This window comes from Bombus terrestris, chromosome 8 (genome assembly GCF_910591885.1).
Source record: "Bombus terrestris chromosome 8, iyBomTerr1.2, whole genome shotgun sequence".
Classification (NCBI taxonomy): Eukaryota; Metazoa; Arthropoda; class Insecta; order Hymenoptera; family Apidae; genus Bombus; species Bombus terrestris.
The window spans coordinates 3,052,372-3,068,796 of record NC_063276.1 but is presented as its reverse complement, the minus strand read 5'-3'; the positions used below and the strand labels follow the sequence as shown (position 1 = coordinate 3,068,796).

The 16,425-nt window shown below is 35.1% G+C and overlaps 1 protein-coding gene across 6 annotated transcripts in view; it reads right to left on the bottom strand.

The window, feature by feature from the left end:
* LOC100649884 (myocyte-specific enhancer factor 2) overlaps positions 1 to 16,425 on the bottom strand; it is an 80,554-nt gene that overhangs the window by 33,786 nt on the left and 30,343 nt on the right. Inside the window, exon 1 of one of the 6 annotated variants that reach the window (XM_048407917.1) lies at positions 16,075 to 16,098. The exons of the other annotated variants lie outside the window; for them this stretch is intronic. The gene's annotated coding sequence lies outside the window, so the exon portion shown is untranslated. Of the gene's footprint in view, positions 1 to 16,074; positions 16,099 to 16,425 lie in introns of those variants that run through there. 6 annotated transcript variants of the gene reach the window in all.

The window sequence follows — 16,425 nt, the reverse complement described above, 5'->3', positions numbered from 1 at the left end:
TAGGAGAAAATTGTTGACGCTACCAGGCAATATTCTAACTTGTATGGGATCGGTATTTGAAATTGACAAGACGATTGATCGAATATTGCGGCGAATACGTCGAATTACGGGGGCAGACAAATACAGAGGCCATATCACGGCGGATGCCATCGGTAAACTCGAAAATCCAACTCGATAAATATTAAACGAGCCGAGACGCTTGATGGCTGCTAGCGACTAGCTTCCATCAGTTATTCGCCAGCCATCCGACAGCCGTGCGAAATGAAATTGAATCGAGGAGCCACATTCGAGTCGCTTGAACACTTCGAACCTGATTACGTAATATTTCAAATCAATTTCGATAGATTAGGGGGTGGTGTTTTTCCAAAATGGAAACTGAATTCAAATAACACTTGTCTTTGGTTACTTTAAATATCTTCGGCACTCTATCTATGTATTAGATGAAATATTATGATAACTGCATAATTCTACTAATTAAGTAATTTAGGAGGTTAATGTGAAAAATTTGTAACAAGATATAAGATTTTAATTGAAGAATAAAGATAGATAATTTCATACAGATTTGGATAAGATATATTCGAGATAAATTTGAATAACCTGCTTGAAAATACCATTAAAAATACAGTGCAGTAGTTATGGAAGTATAATGTTTGAACTTAACACGCTCTCAAAATCCGAAAATTATTTAACAAATCAAATGGAAAAATTAGTAGATTTTACTGTGAGATTTAAATGATGAATATTACTTCGATCGAGAGAATTACTTCTTCGAAAAGATGAAGTCACCCAAGAGGGCACACACGATCGTCACAGTGACCTGAATTTCGGGCAAGATGAGGGAAAAGGGAGAAAATCAATTGACTGAACATTTTATGAAATATCCAAATTGAACACTATTGTAAATCACTAAAATTGACTAACGAGTGTTACATTCCCACTATAAGAAAAAGGCTTTTAGAATCAATTATGAACCTAATTATAACCTCCTAAGAACCATCTTTACCACAGTTTTCTAATTACATGAACTTTTGAAAGGAATTTTTAATTTCTAAGTTACAGGAACAATTAATTAAAAAGATTATCAATTTTCTTCTAATAAAATCATTACAACATAACCTAATTTATCCTTACCAAATAACACTAGACACCGATAAAGAACGTTCACAGTTCCTCTTTCAAACTAATACAGTAATAGCAAATAGAAATAGAGATTCATCCTTAGAAGAGAGGGAGAGAGAGAGAGAGAGAGAAGAAGAAGAAGAAGGAAAAACAAAGAGTATCTAGAATCTAGACTGGCAGAGTAAAAACGTCCTGTCGAATCATCTTCGTACGCGAAAAAAGCTCAGCAGCAAGAGCTGGCAATGCCTGTCGATATTTAACGAATTATCCCAGGTGCGGGTAAATATAAATCTACTCCAGGTCGGATCGTATGTATTATGCATGAGCTGCAATGTAGCTGTCCCCCTACAGAGGCCGGATAACCTAACCCGTCGAGAGAGCCGGCGAGTGTTCAATATATCCTAGCCTATCGATCTCGTCGACCGAGCGCGAAAAGACGCGAGAAACGGGATAGTGGATAAGTAATTAATATTCTCCGGATAGAGATAACGAGCGATACCGTAGAGGAGGACAACACCGGCCAATTCTGATGCACGCGTGCCTGTACTCGAGTTGTGGCCTAAAGAGGATCGACGGGTGGACTAGTGACACAATGAGAGATAGAAATACAATATGTTTAGGGAATTTTCTGGGAACTTTTGTTTGATATCTTGTCTCTCACGTAATTGGTTTTGTGGCCATTATTTATAAGAAATTGAATACCGGGAATTTAAGAAATGTATTATTTATTATTAGATACTATTATGTTAGAAAATATATAAATTATCCAATGTGTATATATAAAATATCCAGTGTTACATAGATAGACTACCTTAGATCTAATTTAGTTTAATAGATATTAACATAGTAAGTGGTCGAAAATTTCTATTTACATTCAATTATATAAAAATATGAATTTGAATAAAAATCCGCAGTCCAATTATAATATCATCATACAATACGAAGAAGATAAATTTGCTAGATTTTATTTACTAGCCTCGTTACATTTTCATTATATACCTAGATTAGATATCTGGGTTGGTTTCGAGTTGCGATTATTGAGTAAAATCTTTATCAAAATTTGATTTTTCCAACGAATAAAAGATCCTTCTGATTGCAGCCAATGAACAAAATCAGGATAAATGTAATAATAACTTTATATCAAACGTAGACGCAAATAAATGTAGGAAACCGAGATAAATATACCAATAATAATCTCATAATAATTTTATACATTATTTAGTTGAACAGAATCTGTAGATTCAAAACATTAACTTGAACGTATAAAACCATATAATTATTAGAAATCTCATTTTTTCCATTTATGAAATAGCTAATCCAGAACCTGCTAATCAAACAATTAATTTTTTCCAAAGCGGACGGTGTTATTGCGTTTGATGACGTCTAAGGTTGCTTAACAGTTACAACACAATGTATCGCAGTGAGTAGACCGATCGGTGGCAATTGTGTCTGCAACAATGGCAGATGTCAAATTGTCGGATGATCTTCGTTGAACGCGGAACGTAAGCTACTTTTGTGAAGACACGCCGATACATTATGCATTCTTGAGCGTGCAAGTTTACGCGAGATGCTTCCGAGAGGTTTGCATTACAAAAATACCTTGGACGAATGCTTGGAACTCTCGATAACTCGCTACTAAAGTCTAAACTGTCCACACTGTTTGTAATGCGGCTTTTTTCTTTGATCAGAAAATGAATCAGAATTCTCGATATTTGACTTCTACAATTTTTAAATGTTACTTTTTATTATCACGCTTGTAACTTGTAGGTTAAAGACTCTCGTTGTAAAGAATAAATGAAATAGAAATTTTCGAACATGATTTTACTTGAACTATAATAAACTGTCTTTTGTCGTAAACATTTTTCTATCTTCTTAATTAAAGCTCATTTAGTTTCTATGCGAAATTATTTCATATACGTAAATTACTAAGACTTGTCTGTTACGATTATATTGGTAACGTTTGCAAACCAGTCTGAAAATACATAGACGAATTACAAGATATTTAGTACAAGCACATATGTATTTCGCAAAGAAAAATTGATTCCGCTCAATATTCAACGGGACCATATTTAACACTTATCATGTACTTAAGATGGCTATTCATATGTATTATAATTCTCTACTAAATATATGATTGCAGTCAGGATCTTGTATCTCCTGATCCATCCATATGTATTTTCAGGTTGGCTTCAAATTTTATCCAATATAACCATAGCAATTCTGTCTAATTACAGTTCTAATGTGATTTTAAAATACTTTATATAACACTCACAATATGAACATAAAAGCTTCTCATGGTAATGTTTCAAATTCTTTCCTGGGTCAGTGTACATATTATATGAGCCGTCCATAAGCCGAAGTGATAAAGTTCAATTTTTGAAACATTTAAAATTGTAGTGCCAAGCCGCTTGATTGATGCTTATCTTATATAGTCTCACCAATTTTCTCTACTTTTTGTTTTGTGTAAATAAACGGCTTATAATATTATAATACACCAGCCGATATTTAGTATTAAATTGTACGGTCTCCACTGTTTTTATTTTCGAAGTATGTATTTTATTACAAATCTGTTATTTCATTCATATTATACGTGTCTTATAATGTAAAATGCTAAATAAAGTAAAATATTTTAGAATTTTTCAATAGGTGTAACGAGTACTTATACTCGGTGTCCTAATATTTATGGCCAGTATGTACAGTGAATATAAATTCAAGTACGTATTTAAATCAAAAATCGTGCGATAGCAGCGCCATATGGTTAGTGGTCATTTTTTCAAATTATTCCTTCTAACCTCCTTCCTATTCCTAACAAGAGAAGAATATGTAATGCATATGAATAGTTGAAGAGAGAGATAATTTTGTGGAGGAGACCACACATGTACACGTAACACAAAGACAGGGCATGGAGAGCGTTTCCATTTCATTGATTGCTCGCGTCGCGACTCGATGGGACGGAACGTGTATCGGGTAAACGTCAGCGTGGCAAGTTGCGCGGCCGGAATAATCGGCCCGCTGAAACGTAGTTAATCATAATGCCGATTATTTCGCGGATAGTTGCAGGAACCGGCGTCTATTTCCGTTTCACCGTCCGTCTCGTTTCTGTCATTCCCGATACGATTCTATTTGCGAGTGATCGACCGGGTCACACGGTTAAGCGTCGTTCATCCGATAATGAAGATGGACTTCTCGAGATTTTCCTGTAGAATTTAATATCAGATTGAACGCGGTGCACGTACCGCGCAAGATCGAATCGAATCGAGTTCTCCGAAACATTGGAACGGTCCCTTTATTATCGATCGAGGTGCCTCTCATCAAATATGAAATTTGGAAGATGATAAATAGCATGTACTCAGTTATAAAATAATATACCGAGGTCGCGACACTTTAGTTTTCTAATTTATCTTCTGAAATAATATTAGTAAATTGATAAGTTATAAGTAGAGGGCGGAATTTTATGTCTTTATAAATATAACTAAGGAAATGGAACCTAAATAAAGATTCGTTTTATCTGTTGAATATTATAATAAATATTCTACTTGGAATGTTTTTTGCACCTGAAAATTTCCCATAAATGCATAAATTCCCCATATTGGGCAATGTTTAGTTACAAGATATAGGTTATAGTTCTTCTCTTACGATTTTATAACTTTCCATCAAACAGAATAGTTAAATAACCTATAATCTCAAAAATTCTCTGATAAAATTTCATTTGCTTTATTAATTAAACTCATTACTGCTATTTAAGGATGTTTATTAATATCCGTAATTTGTAACTCAAGACTTGGGAAAGTTCAGCAATGATATTAGTTCAATTGTACATGAAGATTTTGGCATACAAAATGAGGGGATAAAATAAAATATATCTGGATAGAAGAAACATTTGGTATTATTAAGGATCCTATCATATAATTAAAACATTTTCTTGGCATAAGCTAAATTAGGATAAGCCCTGACTGCACATTCTTCGCTGATGTTTATTTATAGGTTATGTAAGTGGGCAGTAAGTTGTTTTAACAGTGTACTGAGTCGTACATGGTCCAGCATAGCGGCTGTTCGTGCACAGGGATAAATTCACGGATGGTTACTATTGGGGTTCTTAATAATGAAAGGGTTAACACGTTGCCTGTCGCGTGTGTCGCGTACGTTGAATTTTCCATTGAGATCGGATGTTTCCTCTGCTAAATACGGTACGCGATATTTTACAAAATTTGAGATGAGTATTCAAAATACCTATAATCATTGTTTTATAGCAAATAATATATGTTGTATAATTTATTGACTGATAAATTTAATTCTTGCAGATTATATAAATATTATTAGAATTTCGCGCCATGGAGAAAGTTGATGGTCTTAATAATAAACTATTGGATCGTGAATCTCTATGCAATTATAGAAAATTGAAAGATGACATGGACAAATATATAAAATTATAAAACATTCAAAATATAATTATTGTAATATTTAACGGATATAACAAAAATTTCTGCTTAGGTTCTATTCTTTTTAATTATGTCGAAGAAAATGTGAATTTACGTAAATATCAGTCAATGGATTATTATTTTTACAATATATTAGGAAAACTATTTTTTAATAATGGTAGGATTTAAGAATCTCCGACGATCACATATCAGGTATCGATATATTTTTTAGTAAGAAAATCACGCAATTGAAATTCAAGGTGGGTGCTGGAAAGATTCGTTCGCTTTGTTTTTCCTTTCTTCAACTATTTCCATCTGCATGTTAAACGTGCAACAGAAAAACACATTTAATCGAACCCATTATGTAAATCAGCTTTATTAGTTTAACTTGATTTCGCTTTAGATGACATGCTATTTATTTATCTATTTATTTCTTTACATATAGAAAGGATTTTCTCTGCGTGTGTGTGTGAACAGGATATCATAATAATAATAATAATAATGACTGCCAAGGAGGAGAAAGCTTTTACATAAAAGTTCATCAATTCTGAAACAGCTATAGTTTACGTTAACGAGATTCAAGATTATTATAATTATAAAGTGGTGGTTTTCATAGATAATTGTTTAGTACTTTGAGAAGTAATTTGTATTTTGCTCGTGAGGATACCAAGTACGAAATTAAATAATTCGCTACTGAGAAAACAATAATGCTCATTTCCATACTAACATTTTCCACTTCTTAGAAGTTCTTATAAAATAATTCTGTAATTAAGCGTCTACGATAATTAAGTATGGCTTGTCAGAGTACATAATTTTATGTCGCCAGCGAATGCGCTGTTATACATCGTATTTCAAAATTGTACAATTCTACTAATTCGCAAACTAACTGTACCACAGCTTTCAGTAAGAATTACTTTAATAAAGGTCGACCATATCTCAATAAAGATTACGAACGACAGAACTAGTCATTGCCCTGCAAATTCCAAATACAAATTATGAAAGAGAATAGCGCGATAATGCAAACTAGGTTCGCTATAAAATACAACTTTCAATAAAAATAATTTTAATAAAGATTGAATCGCTGCGGAAGAACGATTAGCAAACTGCGCATTTCTACGCGATTATCTGAATTTTAAAAATCCGTTAAGAATATAGAAATCTGAAAATTGTGAAATCTTCAAAAATGTATAGGATACAAATGATACGCAAACATATATAAAATATCCGCGACATAGTATTTTTTGTAATATTTAACCAGCAAAATAATTTCCCACCTAGTCGTCGTTCTTTAAATTCTATCCGTAAAGATATGAATTTACAGAAATATCAGCAACCTAATGGTTAGAATTGTCATCGAGAGATACGAAGGAAAAATCGCACGATCCCATAGGATGCAACGGGGTTCGATCGAGTCGCATAGCCGTTGAAAAAGCGTGCTCCGGAGAAAGCGGGGAAAAAGCGAGGAAAAAGGGAACGGTTAACTAGACGCGGATACCTTAGAGCACTGTGTAAAAGGGATGTCGGCCCTCGTGATCTCCTTTTGCTCGACGGTGCGAAGGAAAAACAATACCTACACGTAACAAATACCTTTGGAGAGCCCCGATCAATAGCAATATCGGGACACACTGTGCCGTGGTACCCTATGCTCTTGGATATGTACGAATATCGCATTATGACTTCCCACCGTCTATACTTTTCTCAATAATCATAATATTCTGTTGGAACATTTCCAGCATCATTGAGTCGATTAAATTTGCCGAGTTTGAACTTCGTTGCAAGTTGCTTCGTGTTTAACGAAGATCAGAAATTATTTTGAACCTAGTCCTATCTAGGTAAGTTTTAGGGCAGTTAGCACTTTATGTTGCTTTAGATAAGTGCGTCATACGAGAGGAATTTCTTAGTTGGTTCCGTGTGAGGAATGTTTTCTGGTCGAATCAGTGCATTACGTCGATCGTTGAAATTTCTTGTTAAATACCAACGAAATAATAAAGCTCGGAAAGACAATATGGAAAATATTTGGAACTTTTCTAAATTTTACCTAGTCGGAGTTTCATATTATCAGGGAACTGGACATTCACTGAACGATAAAACTTGGCAAGGAAACGTGAACGAAAATTCCAAAATATTCTCGATCAATATTCTTTTCGATATTCACCCAGTCTAAATTCTACAGCGGAAAATTCACATTTCTAAAAAAGAACCACATGATATAACTATAAATGGAGAATACAGCTTTAAAAATGTTACAAAATTTAAAGAAATCCCTTTGCGCATTTCCGTAACCTTGACTCTTCTAACATCCGAACAATCAGAATTTCACATCTTCCCTCAAAAACCATCAATCGAATAATAGAGCTTTGAAAATATCGCTCAATATTAAGAGATCTTCAACCCTTCCAAGATTCAGCTGAGTTTCCTACAATCGAAATTTCGTATTACCGAAAGACCTAAATACTAAATTAAAATTTCAAGTTCGAATAGCAAAACTTCGACAGCGTTAAAAATTCCCAAAAAGGCTAACCTACGAAACCGTCGTATTTCATTTTAACAAGCGGACAATAGTTGCCATTCCAGCCATTTCAGACGCAACCCATCGCAAGAACTCGTGAGATCTCGTTAATCGTCACGAGACGTCGTCGGTAGACGTCCGACGAACAGCTAGCTTCCCGTATAAGGAGGAAAGGCTGGCTATAAAGGATGGAGAATGAAAATACCAGGTGGCCACCAAACCATCTCTCGGCTCTAGAGCGAAACTAGCGAGTCGAAAAGGCGATCGTAACGGCTGTCCTGTCCCTCAGACGCACGACATTCGTGGTCCAGGCGGCGTCTGTTGCCATACCGGATATCCGCTCATCCTGCCACCACCGTAGAAACATCTTGGCTTCCGACGACGCTGGAAAATCTCTCTGCAGCCCGTTCGCTTATAAAATACGAACACGTGTCCTGCTGTGTTCGAATATATAGGCCTTTCGATAAGTGTTCTCGACTCGGTTTCTATTACGCCTCGATAAATCAATTTACGTTGGGTTTGAGTGTTTTGGATTCGAGGAGCATGATATAACTTGAAATATTACCGATTGCATCTCTAATCGTTTAATGCGTGTGTATAAGGGCATAGATTTAGCTGATTATTTTCAGTCGTTGATTTTTATGGATCAGACAGTTAAGATGTTTATACGTGCTTTAATAAATAAATTGTTATCACGCGAATAATTCATTTAGTATCTGTCAGTGGATCTGAGTAACATAGGTGACGATTCCGAATTTTAATAAATGGAAAAAAATGCTTAATAGGAGGTAAATTGAATGTATAATAGAAACGAGAAGAAAATGTTATATCTTTCAATTCTAGATATAAATAATTCATTAAAATTCTGCCTGGAATCGCTTATTCCTCGAGTTTCTCTCTATTTTAGAATACGTAAATCAATTTTTCTCTGGCATCGACCACGAGAAGTTAGTCAATCACAATTATAAAATAGCAATTGAAGCTTTACGAACATGATAGAAACGTCGTCACTCTTATTTGTCTATTAAACGAAATATCTATATATAATGGTAGGAAAAGCTAACATCTTTCACAAAACTGGAGGGAATAACGATTATTTCGTTGAAAAGATAAAGAACGATAGTAATAATTGTACCCCTAAGGAGGCCAAGAATAATAACAATTATTCCTCTAAGATTATATAAAATAACATTGAGTAGAAATCTATTCGCTATCTTCTACGTTGCATTAATTACTAATTCACTTTAAACTTGTATACATTTTTCTCACTCGTCAATTTTAAATTACCAATTTGAACATTTATAAAACACATAAATGTAAAAATGTAGAAGTTTCGAAAGTAATTTCCTATCATTTGAATAAATTAGAATTGATCGAAAAGTAAAGTCGAAAGATAGATGATAAAATCTAAAAAGAAAAAGCAAACCAAGTTGATTTCTATATTATTATTTATTCATTCGTCATAGCGAGGTTCAAAGTCCAGTGGAATCGCTCTGAATTAATTTCTATGTCTAATAGCGGGAAAAGACAAACGTGAAAAGATAAAGGAGGACAACGACGAAGTAAAAAGGAAACATAATTAAAAAAAAGAAAAAAATTACGAAAACAAATATTCAACGAAGCAACGACAAGTTGCCTGCATCGATTAAAAGGACGAAAGGAACTACATTCCCAACATACTTCTACGAATGGCAAAAAAGCTCCGTAGAACGAGTTTCGGCGCGTTCATCTTTTGAAACGGGACGAAATCCGTGGCAGAGGCACCAAGAGCTGCCATTTAACCGTGGCACGTGTGATCTGCGCACTTGGCACGCGACCAAAAGCGAGAGAATAAGACCAAACTCCGGAGATGACGTCACCAGGTGACTAGTATCACGAAGACCGGACGAAATCTGCGAGAGCGAGGCCATCCGATCATTCCCGTTTTGCAGTGTGTTCACACTGTGAACTATCGCCAGGCACACGCTTTCATCGACGACGAGGGGGAGCAACAGGTTCCACTCTCTCTGTTTTTACGGTTCCACCGAGGAAACGAAGCCCTTTCGACTCGCAACGGAAGCTTTGTCTCTGTCGATTTGCTCGATCGAAGCGATTAGAGTGCGCTTACCTCCCCAGGAGGATCGAAAAGTGTTTTCGATGCTTAATAACGATTGCACGATGCTTTTCTCTGTTCCAATTGTTGTTGTTCGCAGATTTACCGTTTGAAGCACGTTGTTTCCAGGGAATTTTTTTTTTGTCATTCTCAAAAGTACGTTGGGAATGTGTTCGAACGTTTTATTCGGCCGATTACGAGATAGTTGTCCACTCCGTTTGGTATCACTTTTACGTTGCTCTCTGAGAAGCTCTAACACTCCTGATGGTTTGGGGTGGATTTCATCGGATACATTCTACGTTTATCTCGATGCACTTCGACCATCATTTGGAATCGATAGAGCAAATCAACCATAGGATAAGTGGAAGCGTTCCTCTTTTATGGTGATTTTAGTTAAGAATTCTTGCGTGCTCATAATTCACCGATAGCTGAGCTTCAACGTTCCGAAGGTCTTCTCGTATTTGTTAGTTGGAAGTTACACTACAGAAATATTTTTCTATCAATCTGATGCCGCCATACGGTAGATTTGATTTTTTGGTATATAAATTTTAATTGGTTCGAGCGTTTTACTATTTATACGTTTTAGTATTCGAACGTTTCGGTACACGAATATCCCACTATTGGGATGTTTCGCTATCTAAACATTCCACTATTTGTATGTTTTATTTGCCATATGTGCACGATGCGTAAAATTCCCCATTTCAATTTTACTTGAAATCCTGTTAAAACATTGCAAACAATTCTTCCTGTTTGCAAAATATCGCCTGACCAGACACAGAAATTAACTAAATAGTTGGATCTTTGAAGAAGCTTCCTCGCTTATAAATCCGACTATCCGACTTCTATCGCGCTAAAGTATAGATTTTGTCCACTTGTTACCGGATTGGCTGACGAGGCTATTTTTCTATTCGAAATCTCAAATGGATTTGTCGACTGTCCACAGCTCCTTAGCTTTATCAACCTCCACGCATCATCCTATTCTCTAGTCTAAGTCTCATTCCTTCTATCCTCTGTTCTTCTCCTTCGGAGTTCACCATACAGACGCCCTATATGCCAATTCTTTACGCAATTATTCCAACTTTTTTTCCACCTCAACCAGCAACCTTAGAGAGAAGGTTTATGTAACTTTACCTAACTCGATCGTCGCACTAACATAGTTTTAACACTTTGAGGACCGTATGCTTAGACAAGCATACAGCCTGAATTCCTGCGTACCTTTGGAGCGATTGAAAAGATACAAAAAGGTCGCTCAGGAAGTTGATTCTGATTTACATTTCGATCCGATATACACCTATTGAATTATATAAATTTATATAAAATAAACTCAATTATATAGGTGGCATTTTGTTCCACGACTTTTCTCCATCTTATTCCACGCTTGCTGCACCTCTCAGGTTTCTCGGCGAGAAACTTTTCGGCATGATTTTTTATGTCGACCAGATTCCTTAGAAATCGGAACGAACTTTCCGAGCGACCAATATTATATCTAATACTTTTTTTCTTTAACTGTTTTAACAGTAGTTAACATTTTTATAGGATATAAAGCACGTAAAACGTCTCCAGTCCGCAAAGTAAATTAATTCAGATTACTTGTACGGCTGTTCGTCTTATTGTCTCGCATAAACTATGTGATACTTATCTTCCCCTTACTTTGTAACTACCTTCTCGCAGAAACAGATCTTATCCCGTTTAATTAATAAATTAAATGAAATTGCATGAAAACGTGAGCAAGATTGCGATGCAAGAACTTTAGAATCAAGAATTAAAGAAGTTCTACCTTATCTCATTCTAAAATTAAAGATACCTCCTCGTTTCTCCATTCCTTCCCAAGAAAAAGAAAAAAAAAGAAAAGAAAAAATATGAAAACGGTGAGGTTTCTAATATTTTGAAAATCTCTGTCGAATCGAAACAGAGACGCAGACACCTAGTGTTTTCTTTTCCCCGAAGAAAGTTTCTCTGTGCCAAGTGCGTCTTTAAAAAGGGGTGAAACCCGTCGATCATTATAACACAGTTTCAAGGTGGTCGAGTGACGAGCTACAAATTGATCCTCATTCACCCTTCTCTGCTCGTGTATGCGAGGGAAAAAGCGCGCGAGCGCACCAAGCAAAGTTACCCTGAAATAACTCTTGCAGATTATGCGAGGTGAAAGAAGATAAAACGCGTATAAAGAGGCTAGTGAAAGTGCGAACTAATTTAACGTGTAAACTACTCTTGGCCTTTACAACGTTAATCTTCGCCAAAGAAATCCAATCGATCTTTTATTCTTCTCTCTCCTTTCTTTTTTTTTTTTTTAATTCCTTTACGATTGCCAATAAAGAATCGTCATCCGGAGATATATTTCTCAGAATTTTTCGCGTTTAACTTTTACAATTCTTTAATTCAATTATTTATTCGATTATTTAATTACATAGAGGATGAAGCAATTGGAATACGTGCGTTTACAGACACAGGTAGTTACCGGGCGTAGACACTTGCAGGGCAAAATTGGAGCAAAATATAAATGAAAGAGCATAATTATACGGTAAATTAAAGATAAAGATAATGTGTCTCGTATGATGCAAGAAGACGCGAAGAAGAGATCTATGAGGACTGAAAAACCATTAGCTATAAAGCAAATACGATTTATGATATCCGATGAATATCTTTGGACTTATAAACGAGACATTTAAACAATAATGGTTCCCTTAATTATTCAAGTGGCGTAATAATTTTTTAACGTTATTTTTTATTCAAAAATTTATCACGAAATTAACATTTCGTACGTACTTTTTATCATATTCGCGACATATAGAACTTACGATTTAAAATGTAAAATAAAATAATAACTTTCAAAAGTCATTTAACAATTCTCTGATCGATATTCGTACATATTGATTCCTAATTTTCCATAAGCGTCCCAATAATATTTATCTATAGGGACGCATATATGTGGAATTTCGAGGATTGAAAAATGAATTAGCTAAAACGGCGAGATCAGTTGGGACGATGGATCCAGGGTATAGCTTGGTTAGATATAGCGAGACGATCACAATGATGCGAACGTGAACGAGGAGTAGGTATTCGTCGTTGTTACGTTCGATTTGGACGATGATCAAGGTGACGAGCAAAGGGCAGAAGAACGAATGTGACGTTCCATCTGCGTGTTATTCGCCGATCTACATTTACATACTAGGTGTTTCATAGCGAATAAATCATCCAAGTCGAAGAAAAAATTTCCCCTGTCTCATCCTGTATATCTTAATTTTAAGCATTTATATTCTGTGGAAATTTATTCCTTCATTATCCTTCATGATCATTATAATGTATTATTACGTAATACATTTATTATCCCGTCTGTATACTTTGATATTCTCCGAAGAAATATTTTGATGAATTTTAGTAAGTAAATTCGAATAGAATCTAAGGAATATTTACATATCTCGATAAAGTACAATACACGTCGTGGATCTTTTAGAATCTTTTTTATTAAAACACGGTAGAATCCGCACGAAACCATGACTCTCTAGCTCGGATATTATTTAGTACGTTATTTTAATTAAAATTTCTACTCTGCCCTTAAATATATGAAATACGTGAAACATAGCTTCAGAAATAATTGAACACTTCGGAATAAAATTTTACCATTTTAAAAGTAACTTGTATCTTTCCAAATTTCTATTCTTCCAAATATCATAGATATAAATTTATACGCAATTATCCTATGTAGAAAGACTTTTAAGAATAGAAGCTAGTATTTGCCAATTAATGTGAATTAATTGAAAAATTCCAAATATAACTTTAAACATAATTATTTCATGCAAAAAGATTTAAAAAAATAGGAATCGTTAAAGTTGCAGAAATATTAGCCGCTCGAAATTAATCTACATTCTTCTGAATATTCCAGCTGTAATTTTCAACTCGACTATCCCGTGTCCAAAAAACGCCAAAAATCCCAACTGTAACTTTAAACACAATTATTCCATGCAAAAATATTTTTAAAAATAGGAATCCTCGAAGTTGCAGAAATATTAGCCGCTAGAAATTAATCTACATTCTTCCGAATATTCCAGCTGTAATTTTCAACTCGACTATCCCCTATCCAAAAACGCTTTCAATGATAGAAAAGTTGGTCTGAAGTTTTTAACAACACACCCTGTACATAAAACGTTTGGCGAGTCGAATCGAATATTTCTCAATGGAAAATCTTCTCGGATAGCGTTGCGAGAAGAGAATTTGATTGCTTAACATCAGAGAAAAAGAAATTCGTTCTTCGAATCGAACAACTCACACGTTTCAGAGTGTTTATTTAAATTGTTCGAGAAAATGTTCGTAAAAACACGCAGACTGGCGTCCGGCAGACGCCACGAAACTTTTGCCAAGGGTTAATGAACAAGATATGTTGGCCGACGATTTCAAAATGTTATATTACGACTACGGCCAGATGCAATTGTCAAAATTGTGTTGGCAACGCGTCACAACCGAAGACTACAGGGTTTGTCTGACTAACGTGCGCCTAGGTGACACATTAACTTTTAATATGGCCGAGCAGTATAAGGTTCTTCTACTGTAATCTATTTTCTATATGGAATTGCCTCTATCACGTTTGTAATATATCTATTTGAAATTAATTGATCGATATTTAAACGTCACTGTAGAATATATCAGCCCATTGTTGTATTCTCTCAGAGTATTAAAAGAGATCAACTAGGATTACAGACGATATACTCTTTAAATGAACAATAATATTTCTTAATAATATTATTTATATTTCGTATCTATATTTATAATATCTAACGAGAATTTCTTATACCGATATATTTTATTTAATAGTTTCTCTTATTTCCGATACCGTAGAATATGATATATATATATCATGGAACAACAATTTTTTGATAATTTACATTAGCGATAAATAATTTAGAATAAGCGATGATTATATCGCGAACTTTACGTAGTATGATTGAAGGAAATTGTTACGATGTTCTGGATTGGAAATTTCATTGAACTGAATAAAGTGGTGATGAAGAAAAGGGATAAGAATGATTGAGGTAAGTGCGGAATATTTTCTTGGCTTGAAAGGACGAGATCAACACCCAAGCTTCAAAGCAGAGGAATGTAATATTGTTGCATTAAACGAGAAGACGTAGGCATGATATAATCGATCGTATCACGTTATTGTGTGACAGTGTAGAAGAATAAGATGTATAGCGTGGCGTGAATATGCTTTTCCATGAGATATCCGCTCAAGTATTTTGACTACGATACATTCTACTTGCTTTACGAGTTTTATAAAAATGTTGTAAATGCCTTCAAGCTTTTACGGCTGAGAAATAATTATTGAAATTTATTGGGCGTAGAACTGAGATACTCTTTATTTATTCGTGCTTCTTCATAATACACGAACGTTATTCGTTAAAAACTTAATGTCACTTACGTCCATAGATGAAGCAAAGAATTTACGATACGATAAATTTTCTTCATCGACGCTTTCACGACAATCACCTCTTACTTTGCCAGTACCTACAGCCAAAAATTTATTACGCGCTTCATTCAATTGAATTTTCTATTACCCGTTCCAAACGTTCATTCGACTTTCGATCATCTTTGAATTGCAATGAAACTCGAGAATTTCAAAAGTAATTATTCGAATAATATGTCGAATAAGAAATGTAGAATTTCACCGGCGCAATCTCCAAAGCCATTCAGTTCCACTTTCGCTATCGTACTAAGAATTGATCGTTCCTTCAACCACCTTACGAAGTCATAAACATAAACGTACGTGCACTCGCCAAATCCCTGGTGAGCAATTGAAATTCGATAATAATTTCGATTCAACGTTAAATACTAAGTCTAAGAAATCTTCGATGTCGACCAACGAAACAAAATTCTATTGCAAATAGAATTTTAAATGCCGTGAGGATGGCGCGCGCGTGTCTTAGAAAATGGTGGGAACTTACGTCGAAACCTCTGCGACAGCCATGACGAACCATGATCTCCGGACTACCGATCGTTCCACCCTTTAATCCACGTGGATTCTCTGCACGAATTTGTCCGTAATCACATTTGCCATAATCGCGCCGGAACATTCAAATATTTCACGATCTGGATAGAATTCACGAAGCAATCGTGGAGCGAACGTCTGTACGACGAAGCAAAACGGATGTAGAATTGAACGATACACGCACACACGCGATGACGGATGTCGTTTGAGAGCAACTTATACGGGAAAGTAAGCAAAATGTCGTTGACGAATGATACGCGTCTGCCTGAGACCTGCACGTGAGAGCAAAACAGCTTGAGGATTGTAC